The sequence below is a fragment of the Manis pentadactyla genome, chromosome X (genome assembly GCF_030020395.1).
Source record: "Manis pentadactyla isolate mManPen7 chromosome X, mManPen7.hap1, whole genome shotgun sequence".
NCBI lineage: Eukaryota > Metazoa > Chordata > Mammalia > Pholidota > Manidae > Manis > Manis pentadactyla.
The window spans coordinates 71,024,268-71,042,561 of NC_080038.1; the positions used below are offsets into that span (position 1 = coordinate 71,024,268).

The 18,294-nt window shown below is 36.6% G+C and overlaps 1 protein-coding gene across 1 annotated transcript in view; it reads left to right on the top strand.

Annotated features, from left to right (window-relative positions):
• Positions 1-920: 920 nt before the first annotated feature.
• The window catches only part of P2RY10 (P2Y receptor family member 10), a 28,263-nt gene continuing 10,889 nt past the window's right edge, over positions 921-18,294 (top strand). The window contains exon 1 of the mRNA XM_036930004.2: positions 921-1,042. The gene's annotated coding sequence lies outside the window, so the exon portion shown is untranslated. The remainder of the gene's footprint in view (positions 1,043-18,294) is intronic.

The window sequence follows — 18,294 nt, forward strand, 5'->3', positions numbered from 1 at the left end:
AACCCACAGTGCTTTCTTTTTCTCCTTTGCTGTGGATATTACCAAGAAAAATCTTAGTAGCTCCAGGTTCTGGGCTCTGAATGTGGTTTCCTTACATGCCCACAGAGTTTTGTGCTGCTTACTTTGCAAGCCCTTTTTCTCAGGTCTAGACTCAGACTTGGCTGACTCTATAGTCTCCAAGTGTATTATCTTCATTTACATACTGATAAAGGCCCCATAGACAATATACATAAAGACCAAAATCTTAATACACTAGAGGAAGACTCTGTAATCAACACTGTTCATTTATTTATTCATGTTATTTGAACTTCTATTTTTTAAATTCATTCCCTCACTTATTCATTCAACAAACATTTGTGAAATTGCCTTTTACTGTACTAGTTAGGTATACAGAAATGAGTCAGATATTCTTTGCCCCCAAGCAGTTTGCAATATAGTAAGAGGCTAGTAAGTGAACAAAAATGACTAAATTACACCTTAAATTATGAGACTTGAGAGGTTGAGAGAAAGCCACTGTAGATGGAGGGAATGGCTAAAGCAAAGGTAGTCTTACAGCTGTCATTCTGACTTTTATTCTTGAGGTTTCCTGACCCTTTGTCCCTCAGGTTTGAAGGAGCTGTAACTTTCTTGTTCAGATAAACTCTTCAGATTTTGCCTCAAAGTCCTATCTTGCCATGGAGCCTACTGGAATCTAATGAAACTGTCATATGGGTTGTGGTGGAAGGAGATAGGGTGAGAAACAATGAGAAAGGCTGGTATCCAGTCATTGTTTGATTTTGAATAGCCTTTGGCTCCCGGTTCTTTGCATTTCTCTGCACCAATGAAATAAAAATGAAATAAATCGAACAGCGTCATCTGCTCAAGGGACTTACCTTCTGTTTGTGCAAATAAGGTTTCTGTGGTGAGACACCAAATGCACTGAACTTCCTCTTTCAACAACAAATTTGTCAGTTATCAGCAGGATCCATGCCACACAGTTAGGCTTTTTCATACCCAGCTCCCTGCAAAGAAACAAGAGTGCTAATCTCATCAAGGCTCCAAGGTAAGTTATAGCATAATATCTGGGAATTGGTGATTCCAAGCAGGAGGACTGGTTGAGGCATGAAGATCCAGGACAGAAGCAGATATGGGGCCAGTGTCTAAATTGAAAATGGTTTGTGGTTTCTCATTTTAGATTTCTTGCAACAGGAGCAATGTTGATTTCCCTTTAGTCTGACTTGAGCACAAAATTAAGATTAATGCCAACAGTTTCCACCATTATTACCAGTCTGTGATGCAGTTCATTCTTTGCTAAGGACTCTATTTCTTCATGAACTAGGGAAGACGACACAAAGTGACAAGGGAAAAAAAATGTGCTCGGTGAGGTTCACTGGGACTTGACATTTTCAGCCAGAAAAAGGGGATTTGAATTTCTATTCTGTATAATTTAGTTTCATAATAAATGAAAAATTTATGTAAAATATCTTTGCTTTGGTAAATTTAGCTTTCACAGATAGTTACAGATAGTATATTCTTTTAGGAGAGAAGGAAAAAAGTCAGGTCATAGATTTTGGAGTTGAACAAGCTCTTAGAAATCTAAATTCTTCACAAACCGAGAGCCAGTGAAGTAAAGACACTTAAGATCACCCAACTAGTTAGTGGCAGAGCTTAAGTCACCCTGTGTTTTCTAGATCATGTTCTCTTACCCCTACAGAATCCTGTATCTCCCAGACAATATGTTGGATTTTTAGGTTAAGAAAGGAGAAAATTTCCCATATTACTTTGGTGAATTGATATCAGAGTCTGTTCAGAGATTATTCTTGATCCTTTGAAAGCTGATTTTTGACCCAAGTTCTGCCATACTGGATAGCAGAATCCAAGAGAAGCATGTATCTTTTCAGTGATTATTGCTCTTATTACTCTGGGTGCTATCATTATTCTCTGGTTCTCAGCCAAGATGACTGAGTCTAAAGAGGACTTCCAGTGGGGGAGTCCTTGAAGATAGATTGTACCATACCAGTTGGTACCAGGATCATTCTGGATAGAATGATGACAAGCTTTGTTATACTTTTGGGGGGAGTAGCCTCAGCTCCAAGCATCCTGCAAGTGGGAACATTTTCATTTTAGCTCAAATGGATGCAGGGAATCATTGCAATTTCTATTAATTGAGGAGTTTATCTATTAGCTATTGTGACACAGTAAAAATATTTAATCTTGAAATCAGGTAGTATGCTGGTATACTGAGGTGGGAAATGGCTTAAATTATACTGAGAAGTAGGTCATGCATTCAGGGTAATTGTCTTTGCAATGCTTTTTTTGAACACAGGTCCTCCTTTGGACAGAAGCAGTTTCTTTTTAGGCTCAATCAGGAAAGTTTTTAAGTTCAAGTACAGACTGATCAAATCCTGGCAATGGTGGAACATAAGACTTTAAATGGATGAGCATACCTCTGGGTGGTTTTGGACAGCTCTTCATGGCCAGTTGTATTTGAAGTACATCAGTTGGTATCCCAAGAAGCAGGGCCGCCTATAGCTCTTAGTCACTTCTTTATCAAAGAGGATAGATCTGTCTGTTGAGAAATCACCATTTCGGAGAGTCCCAACATTCAGGGCAATGATTTGCAGGGAATCTGTGTTTATCTTGAAACTTTTGGTTTAAAAGGTTACTTATACTCCACAGTAGGATATTTTTTAGGAAAGTTTTCATCTAGTAGTGGTTCACATGTATCACAGGCAGAGTGATGAAGTAGATGGATCTACACAGAGAGTCAAGAAGTCTTGGTTCTAGCTCAAGTTCTGACGATGACTCGCTATGTGCAGCCTTGGACAAGTGGCTTTATTTCTCTTAGTCTCAATATTCTCACCTAAAATGATGGCGTAGAGCATGGAATTGGTGGTCTTTAGTTTCCTTCTTAGCAATACAATTATTTGATTATAGGCTTCTAAGTAGCTGTAAAGAGTTATATATCATGTAGTCATAAATAATGGGGCCATGGTAGGGAAATCTAATAATAGGGGATCTTCAGAAATTAAAATTAGATCTTAGAGGGAACATATTATACTTTGCCTAGGGCCATTTTATTGCTTTCAGAACAATGTTATCATGAAAGCTTCAACTTTTAGACCACAGACAAGTGTTTTGTAAATAATTTCTTTTTTTTAACGATAAATAAACAAGTGAAAGTACTCTGAAGCTCAATTTGCACAATGACAATGTCACTCAATTTCTCAACTTCTTAAAATCAGGGTTCCCTTTGACAAAAATACAAACTCATTAAAAGGTTACTGTGAACTTAATTCTCTAGGAGTCAAATCCTGGACTCCTAGAAAAACCTACTCCATCACATTGATATTTTCCAAACTGTGCCCAACAGCCAAAAAGATATTGTAGATCTGTGCTTTCAGCAGTTTGTATTAGAGGGATAGTGATTTTGATTTCCAATATATTTACTATAATAAAGAATATTATTTATTTCAAGTAACACCCTTCCACTTTGAGAATTGTCTTAGTCCTGTCAGCTATCTCTCACAACCATACTTTATGGGGGATTTTCTAAACCCGGAAAAGTACAAGAACCAGCCAAAGGCCTGTGGTGATAACTCTCTGTACAAGAGGAAATGGGCTAATATATATTTAAGGTATTATTGATATACACTCTTATGAAGGTTTCACATGAAAAAACAATGTGGTGAATACATTCACCCACGTTACCGTGTCCCCGCATTACCCCATTGCAGTCACTACCCAACAGTGTAGTAAGATGTCACAGTGCCACTATTTGCCTTCTCTGTGCTACACTGTCTTCCTCATGATCCCCCCACACCATGTGTGCTGATCATAATACCCCACAGTCCCCTTCTCCCTTCCTCTCCACCCTCCCTCCGCCACCCTCCCCTTTGGTAATCACTAGTCTGTGAATCTGTTGCTGTTTCGTTCCTTCAGTTTTGCTTCACTGCTATATTCCACAAATGAGGGAAATCATTTGGTATTTGTCTTTCTCCACCTGGCTTATTTCACTGAGTATAATATCTTCCAGCTCCATCCATGTTTTTGCAAATGGTAGGATTTGTTTCCTTCTTATGGCTGAATAACATTCCATTGTGCATATGTACCACATCTTCTTTATCCATTCATCTACTGACGGACACTTAGGGTACTTCCATATCTTGGCTATTGTAAATAGTGTTGCGATAAACATAGGGGTGCATATGTTTTTTTTGAATCTGATAAATTACATTTTTTGGGTAAATTTCTAGGAGTGGAATTCCCTATTCTGTACATTTTTCATCCCTATAACTTTTATTTTATAGTCAGAAGTTTATAGATCACTGGTTTTGATAGAACCTTACCTTGACACCTGGTGGGCAGTCATTTGCCACATATGCATAGCTATGAAAGTGGTAGAACTATAACAGAGAATAATAGCTTCTTAATCTTTGAAGAAGTCTTATCCACAAAAATGCCTTTTTAAAATATCTGTCTGTGCAACAAGTTGTTTGGGTAAGAATAATTTTTTACTTTCTCTGCTCATGGAAGACCTTATTACAACTGATGTCATATAGCTGTGACTTTGATAAAGAAACTTAACCTTGCTAAGCCTCCATTTTCTGATCTGCACAGGGGTACAACAATTCACTCAGAGTTCTTACAAGGTTTAGAGATAACATATGAATAGTGCTTAGCTAGTGATTGACAGGATGTATGTGGGACATTCTTGAATTGGAATTTCACTGAGACTTAGGACTCTGTTACAAATTCTGATGCCAAATACTTTTTCTGTACTTTGTGAAACCACAGTGTTTAGAAAGTTTGTTGGAAGAGGAAGCTACCTTGGGTAGATGTTATTGGGTACCTACTGAGTTCTTGGACTCAGTACCATTGAGTCATATTTAAAAGACCTAATATACCTTTGTGTTCTGAGACAAAATCTGGTTATTTCTGTAAAGTGAAGTATTTAATAATGAAATTCTCACTAGAGCTTATGGGATTCCCACTGAATTTTAAACAAAAAGCTGGGACTGCAGGCCTTGGAGCTCTAAGGTGTCCTAATTTATTATATAACCTTATCCTTGCCTTGACCACATCTTAAGTAACAGAGAGAAAGATAATGGCTGTTGCTTGGGAAAATAGCTCATGGGAGAAACATTAGAAGTAAGACTGCCTAAAGCTCTGCTAATATGTGCCTATTCTTTATACCCCTTACCTTTTCAAACCAATGCATATGAACTGAGCCCCTACTGCATGCCCTAATAGCCTGCTAAGCAAAGAGAAGAATATAAAAGTCTAAGATAATCTTCCCTCAGAAAGACTACATTCTTACGGTGCAGTCTGTAAGTCTAGTAAGAGTACAAAGGAGGAATAAATCAAATTGGGTTACCCTGAGAAGAAAAATATGAGTCCAGTGGGGCCCTTAATAAAGAGGTACAATATTGATCTTTCTGAAATGAGGTCCAGGGATAAAGAAGTTTGATGGAGCTTTAGAGATAACTTTTTAACATTTTTTGGACACAAACCACTATTAGGAACATCTTTAGAATCACACATTGAAAGTGAATCTTGTTAGCTCAGAGATGGTAGCTGATTTTTCTGCTCTGAGTATTAGCTTAGAACTATGTGCTGGTCATTCTCTTTAGAGTTTGGCTCCTGTCACCTCATCACTCTTTCATGAGGAGAGACAATCATCTCCATAGTCTTTGCCTCTGGTGTAGCCATTGTGTACCCTGGACAGAGCACTGAATACTGGAAAAATCAAGAGGCATTTACTTCTATAAGGGTAGTATTGGAGGCACTGGGAATTCTGCTCACATTCCATGTGGGTGGTTTATAACCACAGGGGCTAATGTATAGCATAAGGATATGACATTTTCACATGTTATAATATTGTTTGACCTTTATTATCTGTGTGTTCATGGTTAGCTGAGCTGGTTATGCAAAATCAGTGAGGATGAATCCTTGGGATTAATTCCTACATGGCTCAGTTAACATTAATTTTTAAAAATTGTGGTTAACTTGCTTACATTTCATTTATTTTGATGATATGGTTACAAAGGAATAAAGACGTTAGGCCTGATCTATTCATTATTAAGACAATAATCACTAACGCTGTAAGAGAACTAAAAATATTGTAGAATAACTCAGTAGAAAGGTTTAAGAAGAGAGCTCAATGGAATAAATTACCTTTTGGTTTTCAGTGAGATACATAATTTAACTTTTTACAGGATTGAAGAAAATTTCCTTTTAAGTAGGTTCCCTTAAAGACACAAAAATCATTAGCCACTTTCACAGCTTTCTGAAAAAACTGTCAAACTATCATGAAAGCCATTAAAATAAAAGGTATATATTTATGAAGATTTATGTATATATTGAGAGGTTTTTCTAGATAGTTTAAATAGATTTTATTTTTAATTGAATTATATTCAATATACCATATGAGATTGGTTTCAGGTGTATAGTATAATGATTCAATAATTATGTACATTATGAAATGCTCACCACAATAAGTGTAATTATCATCTGTAACAATACAAAGATACTACAATATTATTGACTATATTCCTTATGCTGTACTTTCAGTCCCCATGACTTATTTATATTACAATTGGAATTTTGTATCTCTTTATCCCTTTTAACACCAGTTAAAGAAAAGCTTTCATAGTACTATATGTTTAACCTTGTTCTAGGTTTAGTGAGAAAGAGAGATAAAGAAATTTAGGGCTTGGTTTCCAACTTCACAAAACTCACAGTCCAGTGTGAAGAGGTACACAAATAGTTAAGCAATGTAAGAGTTGTTACAAGACAGATATCTGTTCAGATATTTACTGAATGACTATGTGCCAGTAATTCTGCTGAGTTCTAGAGATTTCAAGATGAGTAAGGGATGGCCTTTTCCTTTAAAATGTTCACAGTTTAGTTAGAAATACAAATACATAAATGGAAATATTTAATATAAGGCAATGAGCATATTGTTAAAGCAATTCCTGTAGTGACATGGTAGACTAGATTTGCATTTTTGATGTATCATTTTGGCAGCAGAAAATAGTTTTTAAGAAGGCAATCCTTGAGGAAGGTTGGTCAGTTAATGACTGCTTAATAATCCAGAGAAAGAGAGGGAGATGAAGAAATTGTTGTTGATTCAATGAAAGGAAAGAAGCGGTCTAAGATTATTCTAAGGATTCTGGCTCTTATAACTGGATAGATGGTCATGTACAAGGTCAGGGAGCAGGATAACTTTTGCTTTGGGCATATGAATTTTGAGATGCTCTGAAGACATTCAAATGATAAATCTTGGCTGGAAGTTGGACATATAAGCTTAATACCTAAAGAGAGGCCAGGCCTGAACAAAGGGTTATAAGAGTCATAAGGATATGGATGGTAATTGAAGCCATATCCTGTGGATATGAAAGTGGATATTCCTTAGCATGAAGATACTGAATAAGAAGAGAAATGTAGTTCTAGGGAAACAAACACTTAAAAATTTGTGGGCATAAAAGACCATGAGACTCAGTATTAATTGACAGAGAATAAAGAGAAGACAGAGTGGCTTAGAAGCCAAAAGAACAGAGCATTTCAAAAAGATGGAAGTGGTAAGACTGTGTCCAGGGCAGAAGAGAAGTCCTACATGATTTATCACCTTGATGCTCACTTGTCACCTTTGCTAAAGCAGTTTCAAGTGAGGTTGTGAAGATATGCACACCACCTTGGAGTGGATTGAACAATAGTAGAAAGTGAGGAAAAGGAGGCAATCAGTGTAAAAACTATTGTGAGTTTATTTAAGAAAAGAAAGGACAAAGAGCTAGAATAAGATGCATAGACAAGAGATTATTTTGGGGGTTGGAGAGACTTGATGACAAAGATCTGAGAGTATACAACAGCATGATGATCTAGGAGTAGAGGATCCTGAGATAAATGGAATGAATTAAGAACATGGGAATTCATCTTGAGCAACAGGAAAGGCAGCTGTGTTGAGAAGTATGATGGATGCAGTTGTAGATAATACTATGTGTGTTGGAAGGAAATAATGATAAAATTGAGTTGCATCTTGCCCAATAACCTCAATTTTCTCTGTAATTTAAGAAGTAAGACCCTGTACAAGAAAAGTAGGGGAATGAGAGAACTGAGGAGAAGAAATTTCACTAATGGAGTTGTGAAGATGCTAAATGGAGACGGTGGGAATAGAAGATACTAATCAGGGGTGTGCAAAAAAGGCTGGTGAAAAAAGTCTTAGGCTGGAAATCATGTTTCTAGTTTTGGCCTTCCAAATGGATGATGGTATTTTTAATAGGATCATTCAGCCATTTTAACAGTTAAAAAAGAAAATGGATTGTGGACTTGATCTGGAATTAAGGGCTTGCCAGGCTGGGACAGCAGAAGAATGGTGAACAAGGTAGTTGGGGGTTCTTGAGTGAGAGTAGTTAATTTGACCATTTAATCTAGTCTGGGCAGGGAAGGAAGTAAAATGAGGGAAGGTGGCAGGTCAGACCAGGAGAAATGAAGAAACTTGGAAACTTAAGGTTGCTGGAAATGTATGGTGGAAGCTAATATGGTGTAATTTGTAGTGAAGCTCAGTAATTATAATGTTCAAGAAATAAAACCATTTGAAGAGTCAGGGACTGATAAAACTTGGGAGAGAGTACCAATTGGAAAATTTCTGAAACAGGGTGAATTGGCTCAGACTGTCAGGAAAGGTGAATGCTGTTAGCAGCTGATTTGAAAAGGCTTTCAAAAACTGAAAAGTTGTGATACTTTTATTACATTTCACATGTTTTATAAATGAAAATACCTTTGACTTTTCAGTTAACCAGTCTAGAAAAGTGGTCAATTCCAAATTTGACTTTTACTTAGAATTCTAATATTCCTGCCATACCAAGTTCAGAGCTTATTTTTTATTACTTCAACTGTTACAAGAGTAGGGTGACCAACTATCCTGTTTGCCCTGGTCTATCATAGTTACAGTACTGAAAATTCTATGTGTCAGGAAGCTCTCGGTCCTAGACAAATATGAACAGTTGGTCACCCTACAAACTCTCAGCTGTCTCTGATTTCCCATTTTTAAATTTCATCTTCCACACTATTGCCAAAGTTATTGTTCTAAAAACACAAGTATGGTAATGTGTCTTTTGCCAGAATCTCCATAAAACCCTCCATGATCTGGCTGTATCTACCTTTTTAGTCACTTTTCCCTTCCCCTACCTTTTCCCACTCTCATCTGCCACTGCACCTTCCCCATAATCTCTCCCTGTTCTCCAGCTGGGCTAGAACACCTATTATTCCTTTCTACAGGTCATTAATTTTTATACCTCAGGACATTTGAATGCTATTTGTTTATCTCTGGAACTCCTTTCTAATTCCTGTTCTACACTCTGCCCACCTCCACAACTTCTTATTTAAAATGGACTGATCCTTCAAGTTGAGCTTCCAGTCCTCCTCTATTGTGCAAGATTCATTTCAACTTCCTTTGCCTGGGGAGACATCCAGAGAAAAACTTATTTGTTATTTATTTCATGGCACATTCAAATAATCTATTATGGTTAGTTATCTTTATATCTCTTTCCTAAATGACTATAAACTTTTTGAAGACTTCAGTCATATAATAATTTTTAATTTATTGAAATACAGTTGATATACAATATTATATTGGTTGTAGGTATACAATATAGTAATTTGACAGTTATATACATTTCTGAAATTTTGCCACAATTAGTGCAGTGACCATCTGTCATTATATAAAGATATTATTTACTGTATTTGCTATGCTGCACTTTTATCCGTATGATTAATTTATTTTATAATTGGAAGTTTGTACTTCCTTATCCCCTTTTCCTATTTTACCCATCCCCCACAGTGCCACCCCCATTTCAACCACTGGTCTGTTCTCTGTTTATGAGTCTGTTTTCTTTGTTCATTTGTTTTATTAGATTCCATATATAAATGAAATCATAGGCATTTGACTTCTCCTGTCTGGCTTATTTCACTTGAGATAATACCCTCTAGGCCCATCCATGTTGTCACAAATGGAAATATTGCATTATTTTTTATGACTGAGTAATAATCCATTGTATATATGTACATTTTATTTATCCATTTATCTATAAAGGGTACTTAAATTTCTTTCGTATCTTGGCCATTGTAAATAATGCTGTAATAAACATAGGGATACATATTATATCTTTTCAAATTAGTGATTTCATTTTCTTGGGTTAAATTCCAAGAAGTGTAATTACTGGGTCATATGATATTTTTATTTTTAGCTTATTGAGTAACTTCCATACTGTTTTCCATAGTGGCTGCACCAGTTTACATTCCCACCAACAGTGTGCAAGGGTTCCCTTTTCTCACATACCCACCAGTACTTCTCATTTTCTGTCTTTTTGATATTAGCCACTCCAGCATGAGGTGGTATCTCATTGTGGTTGTGATTTGCATTTCCCTGATGATTAGCGATGTGGAGCATCTTTTTCATGTGTCTGTTAGCCATCTGTATGTCTTTGGGAAAATGTCTATTCAGGTCTTCTGTCCATTGTGTGTTTGTGCTGAATTGTATGAGTTGTTTGTATATTTCAGTATTAACCCCTTATGGGATATATCACTTACAAACATATCCTGCCCTTCAGTAGGTTACCTTTTTGTTTTCTTGAAAGTTTCCTTTGCTGTGCAGAATTTTTAAATTGATGCATTCCCACTTGTTTATTTTTCCTTATGTTTCCTTTGCCTGGGGAGACATCCAGAAAAAAAATTACTAAAACTGATGTGAAAGAGTATACTGCCTATGTTTTCTTCTAGGAGTTTTGTGGTTTCACGTCTTAAATTTAAATCTTTAATCCAATTCAAATTTGTTTTTGTGTATGATGTAAGACAGTGATCCTGTTTCCTTCTTTAATATTTAGATGTCCAGTTTTCCAAATGTCTTTTTGCCATTTTATATTCTTGCCTCCTTTTTCTTATATTAACTATACAAGCGTAGGTTTTTTCCTGGGCTTTCTGTTTTGTTCCATTGATCTACGTGTCTGTCTTTGCATCAGTACCTTACTGTTTTGATTACTATAGATTTGTAGTATAGTTTGAAATCATAGTATGTGATACCTCCAGCTTTGTTCTTCCTTCTCAGGATTGCCTTGTTTATTTTGGGTCTTTTGTGTCTCCATATAAATTTCTAATTATTTACCCTCATTTTGTGAACAATACCATTGGTACTTTGATAAGGATTAAATTAAGTTTGTAGATTGCTTCAGACAGGATAGTCATTTTGACAATATCAATACTTCCTATACATGTGTATGGAATATCTTTCCATTTATTTGTGTTATCTTCAGTTTCTTCCAACCATGTCTTATAATTTTCAGAGTATAGGTCTTTTACCTCTATGATTAGATTTATTCCTAGGCATTCTATTCTTTTTGATGCAATTGTAAATGGAATTGTTTTCTTGATTTCTTTTTCTGTTATTTTGTTATTTGTATACAGAAATGTAACTGATTTCTGTATATTAATTTTTATATCCTGTGGCTTTACTGAATTAATTTATCAATTCTCCTAGATTTTGGTAGAGTCCTTAGCATTTTCTATATATAGTATCATGTCTATAAGTAGTGCTAATTTTACTTTTTCCTTACTAATTTGTTTACCTTTTATTAATTTATTCTTATAATTGTGGCTGGGACTTCCAGTACTATGTTGAATAAAAGTAGTGAGAGTGGGCATCTTTGTCTTCTTCCTAATCTTAGAAGAAAGGCTTTCAGCTTTTCACCATTGATCTTTTGGCTGTGGGTTTGCCATATATGGCCTTTATTATGTTGAGGTATGTTCCTTCTATAACCACTTTGTTAGGAGTTTTTATCATGAATGGGTGTTGAATTTTGTCAAATGCTTTTTCAGCATCTATTGAGATGACTATATTGTTTTATCCTTCCTTTTGCTAGTGTGATGTGTGGCATTGATTCATAGACATTGAGTCATCCTTGCATGCCTAGAATAAATCCTACTTGGTCATGTTAAATAATCCTTTTAATGTACTGTTGAATTTGTTTTGCTACAATTATATTGAGTATTTTTGCATATGTTCATTAAGGATATTGGTCTTTAATTTTCCTTTTTTAGTGTCTTTGTCAAGTTTTGGTATCAGAGTAATGCTGGCCTTACAGATTAAGTTTGGAAGCATCCCTTCCTCTTCAATTTTTTGGAATAGTTAAGGGATAGGTATTAGCTCTTGTTTAAATCTTTGGTAGATTCATTTTTGAAGACATCTGGTCCTGAACTTTTGTTTGTTGGTAGTTTTCTGACTCCCAAGTCAGTTTTCTTACTAATAATCAATCTGCTCAGATTTTCTTTTCTTTCATGATTCATTCTTGGAAGATGATTTTTTCTAGGAATTTATTCATTTATTGTAGGTTGTCCAATTTGTTAGCATATAATTTTCATAGGATTCTCTTATAATCCTTTGAATTTCTGTGATTTTGGTTGTAACTTCTTTTTCATTTCTGATTTCATTTGAGTCCTCTTTTTTCCTTGATGAATCTTGGGGGCAGTTTTTAAGTTTTGTATCTTTGTTTAAAGAGTCAGCTTAGTTTCATTGATTTGCTTCTATTGCTTTTTTTTCGGCAGGCAGGGAAGAAGTGTTGGGAGGAGAGATCATGCAGGAGGGAGATGAGAAGAGATGTTGGGAGGAGAGTTAGAGGAACAGCTGAAAGGAAATCCAGGAGGAGAATGGGAGCAGGGGTGGGAGGAAGGGCAGGAGGAGGGAGATGGAAAGAAGGATAGGAAGGGGGGAAGGGAGCCAGAAGAAAAGGCCTTAGGAGAGGTGGATGGAGGGGAGCAACAGGGGGACTAGGAGGAGGAGTGGGTAAGAGAGGCAGGAAGAGGCCCAGTAGGGATGATCATCTCTCCAGGTGGCAGTGAGGAGCCCTGGTGAGTCTATATTTTTGCTTTTTAATCTTTATTTTATTTATTTATCTCTCCTACTAATTTTGTGCTTTGTTCTTCTATTTCTAGTTCCTGTTTTGGTAAGTTTTTATATTTTTAGTTTGAGACTGTTCTTGCTTCCTGAGGTAGTCCTCTATCACAATAAACATCCCTCTTAGAACTCCTTTTGCTATGTCCCACAGATTTTGAATGATTATATTTATTTTTGTTTGTCTCCATGCATTCTTTCAAATGATTTGTTTGTTGACCCATTGGTGGATTCGTTTAGCCTCCACATGTTTGTGTTTTTTTTCCACTTTTTCCTGTTACTGATTTTTAGTTTCATGCTCCTGTGGTCAGAAAAGTTGTTTGATACAATTTCAGTCTTCTTACACTTATTGAGAGTTGTTTTGTGGCCTAGCATGATCTATTCTGGAGAATGTTTCATGTGTATTTGAAAAGAATGTGTATTCTGCTGATTTTGGATGGAATGCTCTCTATATAAGTAAGTTCTAATGTGTCATTCAATACCTCTGGTTGCTTGTTCATTTTCTGTCTTAATGATTTATTCCTTTATGTAAGTGGGGTATTAAAATCCCTTACTATTATTATATCACTGTCAATTTTTCCCTTTATGTCTGTAGTTGCTTTATATATTGGCTGCTCTTAGGTTGGGTGCATAGATATTTACAATTGTTATAGCCTCTTGTTGGAGTTATCCCTTTATCATTATGTAATACTCTTTTCTGTCTCTTGTTAAATTCTTTGTTTTGAGTTCTATTTTTTCTGATGTAAGTATGGTTAGTCTGGATTATTTTTTGCTTCCAGTTGCATAGATTATCTTTCATCCCCTTCATTTTCAATCTGTGCGTGTTTTAGTGTGTCTTGTAGGCAGCATATAAGTTGGTCTTACTTTGCTATCCATTCAGCCATCCTATATGTTTTGATTGGAACACAGTCCATTTACATTTAAAGTGATTGTTGGCAGGTATATACTTGTTTCCATTTTGTTAATTGCTTTCTTGTTTTCATAGTTCTTTTATGTTCCTTTCCTCTTTTCTTGCCCTCTTACCATGCGATATGATGAATTTCTTGAGTGTTATGTTTGGATTCCTTTCTCTCTACTTTTTGTATGTATTATGGCCGGTTTGTGCTTATCATGATGTCCATGTATAGCAGTATATGAATATATATATATATAAATCAGCAGAATACATATTATTTTCAAGTACACATGGGATATTCTCCAGAATAGATCATACCAGGCCATGAAACAGCTCTCAAAAAATATAAGAAAATTGAAATTCTATCAAGCAACTTTTCTGACTACAAGAGCATGCAATAAAAATCAATAACATGAAAAAAGTAGAAAAAATGCAAACATGTGGAGGCTAAACAGCATGCTACTAACCCACCCATGAGTCAACAAACAAAGAGGAAATCAAAAAATACATGGATACAAACAAAAACAGAAATAGATTAGATTGCTTAATATCACACTCTAAAAGCACTATTTTATTATTATTCTCCCCTCTACATTTTGTGTATATGCCATAATTTATATATATATTTCCTTTGACTAATTTTTCTCTAATTGATTTTACTATTTTTATCTTTTGAACTTTACATTAGCTTTAAAAGTTATTGGTCTGCTACCATTACTGTATGTTTGTTTTTACCAGTGAAATTTTTCCCTTTCCTGATTTTCTTACTTCTAGTTATGGCTTTTTCTTTTCCACTTAAAGAATACTCTTTCATATTTCTTATAAGGCCAGTTTAGTGGTGATGAACTCCTTTGACTTCTGTTTATTGGGAAACTATTTGTCTTCAATTCTGAATGATAAACTTGATGGGTAAAGTATTCTCAGCTGTAGATTTTTTCTTTTCAGAGCTTCAGATATGTCCTATCACTCCCTTATGGCCTTCAAAGTGTCTGCTGAAAAATCAGCTGATAACCTTATGGAATTTTCCTTTGTATTTAAAGTCTGCTTTTCTTTGGTGCTTTTAAGATTCTCTCTTTACTTTTAATCTTTGAAATATGTATTTTTGTTGACCTTCTTGGGTTCATCCTGTTTGAGTCTCTCTGTGTTACATGGACTTGTCCGCTTCCTGGATGTCTGTTTCCAGGTAGGGAGGTTTTTCCATCTATTACTACCTCATGTAGGTTTTCAGCCCCTTTCTCTCTTTCTTCTCCTTCAGGGGGCACCCCTATTACGTGAATGTTGTTTTCTTTGAGTTGTCTCAGAGATTCTTAGTATCTCATTTTTTAAAATAATTGTTCTTCCTGTTAAACTTATTTGCTTTCTACTACCCTGCCTTTCGGATTTCTGACTCTTCTTCCACATAGTCTAATCTGCTGTTGATTCCCTCTAATGTATTTTTCATTTCAGTTATTCTAATCTTCTCCTCTGACTGGTTCTTGTTTATATTTTCTGTCTCTTTGTTGAAGTCTTACCTGAGTTCATCGATTCTTTTCTCCAGTCCAGTGACCATCTTTATAACCATTACTTTCAATTTTTTATTAGGTAAATTGATTACCTTCCACTTTGTTTAGCAATGTTTTGGTGACTTTTCTTAATCTTTCACATGGGACATATTCCTCTGCCTCTTCATTTTGTCACTATCTTCATGTTTGTTTCTTATAGTAAGAAGTTCAGCTATCTCCTTGTCTTAGAAGTAATGGCTTTATGTAGTAGGCATCTTGTGGTGACCTGATGCAAAATACCCCCTGATCACCAGAACTAGGCACTCCAGCAGTGTCCCCTGTGTGGTCTGTGTGCACCTTCATGCTGTGTCTGAGCCACAGCTGTTATAATTTAGCTGGGGGACAAAGCTGGCCCTCTGTCTGGCTGTCATAGCGACTTATTAGACTATTGTGGTTGTGCTAGTTTGCAAGGCACAATCCAGGTGTAGCTGGATGGAAATCTTGGCACAGCTCTTGCCAATGTACTGGTACGTGGGGCCAGTACTCAGCCTGGCTGCCAGCAATAGCCAGTGTTATACTGAAGATGTCCTACTCTGAAAGTCACTGCAGGTGCAGCTGGCTAAAAGGATTGGCACAGCCCCTGTGTGTGCACTGTTTGGTGGGTCCAGCCCTCAGCCTGGCTGCCAGCAAAGGCCAATGAAACTACCATGGTTGCACTAGCTTCAAAGCTCACTCCAGGTGCAGCTGGCTAAAAGTCCCAGTACATCCCTTGCCAGTTAACTGGTGGGTGAGACCAGCCCTCAGCCTTGCTGTCAGTAATGCCCATGTGACTACTTCTAGTGTGTTGGTGCATTGGAATAGGTCTTCCCTCCCCAGGGCAGCAGTCACTTTGGTGGAATGCCTGCCAGGCTGAGCATGTTGGATGGAGCAAGTCTACAGGGGAATGTTGAGGCAGAACAAGTGGTGCTGGCATGGTAGTTGTAGTGTTAGAACTGGTTCCAACAAGTGTCAGGTCAGTTTGGCTTAGGGAGGGTACAAAACTGGCATCTGCCAGCCCTCTCCTCCAGAAGAAGCTCTCACAGGCCTCCACCCCTATGGCACATGTCCTAAAGTTAATCAATCAGTATTTCAAATTACTGCTTCTGTGTCAGATTTCAGACATACTGACACAACAAACTTGTCCTCCAAGAGGGGAGATTTACCTTCCAGGTCTTTTGCAGTTAAGCCCATCTGGTTTTGAAAGCCAGATATTATGAGAGCTTGTCTTCCTACTGAAAATCTCCAGGGCCAGGCAGGCCAGGTGTAGGGAATTTATCCCTTCCCCTTTCTGTACCTCACTCCCTCCTGCCTGTGGGTTAGGATGGGGAAAGGGTTTGGATCCTGATTGATCATGACTCTGTCCCCTTTACCCTTCTCAATGTGGCCTTCTATTTGTCTTTGGCCATAGAAGGTGTGTTCTGCCAGTGTCCAGGTCATTTTCAGAGTTAGTTGTATTAGATTCAATTGTTGCCTCAGTGTGTACATGAGAGGGTGTTATCACAGTGACCCCCTATCCTGTCATCTTCCCAGAATCTTTTCCCCAATTCCCTGTGATTTCTAAATTGATTATTTTTTCTTTCCTCAAGCTTCTACAGGTACAACTTTTCTTAGTTGAAAAGAGAAGATGCAGGGAATATTGTTGATAGCCCAAATCGAAAAGAATATTTTAGGGAAAGCAGGCAGCAGAAATACATTAGTTGACATATCAGGGTTTACATTTTTGCTTAGTTCTTCAAAATAGGGACTTTAAACTATTGTGCATGCAATCCAATCCAATTTTCTTTGAGTGCTTATGAGCAGAAAGTTAATACCTGGCTCTATGGTAATTAACAGAACAGATATTTTTGTGGCAGTAATGGAGCCAACAGCACATTGGGTGAAATAACTAATAAACAAGTAAACAAACATCTATATTACAAATGGTGATCTACAAAGAGAAAAATGAAGAGAGTGTGAGAGTACATAATGATGTGTAAGATTACCTAGATAATATTAGTAGTGAAAGTCTCTGACTTGCAAACTGAGATTAAAAGGAGCCAGACTTGTGACTATCTGGAAGAAAATTCCAGACAGAGAGAGCAACATGTGAAAAGGATTTTGTGAGGAAAAACTTCTGGCTAGTTCTATAAACTGAAAATATCTCAGTGTAGTTGAAACATATAGAATGAGGGTGAGAATGCATGAGGTGATGTTGAAGAGCACAGGAATCATATTATATATTACCTTTAGGACATAGTTAGAAATCTGGCTTTAATACAATAGAGACCCAGCAGAGGATCTTAGACAGGAGAATGACATGGTATTTCAAAGAAAGATAACATGTGGAAGGGGTTAAAAGGATCAAGAGATGACATAGTTTGTACAATCAAAGAGTGTTAAATCTAAAGAGAAAAACATGTTGACAGAATTTCAGTAAATGTGATAAGTGCCATGACAAAGGTAAGGGAGTATGGAGACAAGCATGAGTTCCAATTCTAATACACTACCTCTATACCATGCAAGTTTTATGACCTTGGCACAATGTATTTGTATTTAACTTCTCTTCATCTCAGTTTCCTCATTTGTAATATGGAAATAATGACAGCATTGCCATGAGGATTAATGTAATAATATGTGAAAAGTGTCAAGCCTATAAATAAATGATAACCCTCGATAAACAGTAGCCATAATTAAGGTTAATGTTAGACACAGTATGGGGAATAGACTTCAGGAGCCAAGACTGGAGTCAGGGAGTCCAATAACGCATGTGTTGCAATAGTCAAGAGAAATTATTGCAGTGGCCTGAATTAGAAGAAATGTAGATGTAACAGAGATGGATTTGAGAGATTTTTAGGAGGGAGAATCACGTGATTTCTGATTGGATATGGGCAAAATGTAGTGATAGGGGTTCGATGAATCCCTAGTTTCCAACTTGAGTATGGGGGTGAAGAATCCTGACACTGACTGAGAAGGAGAGC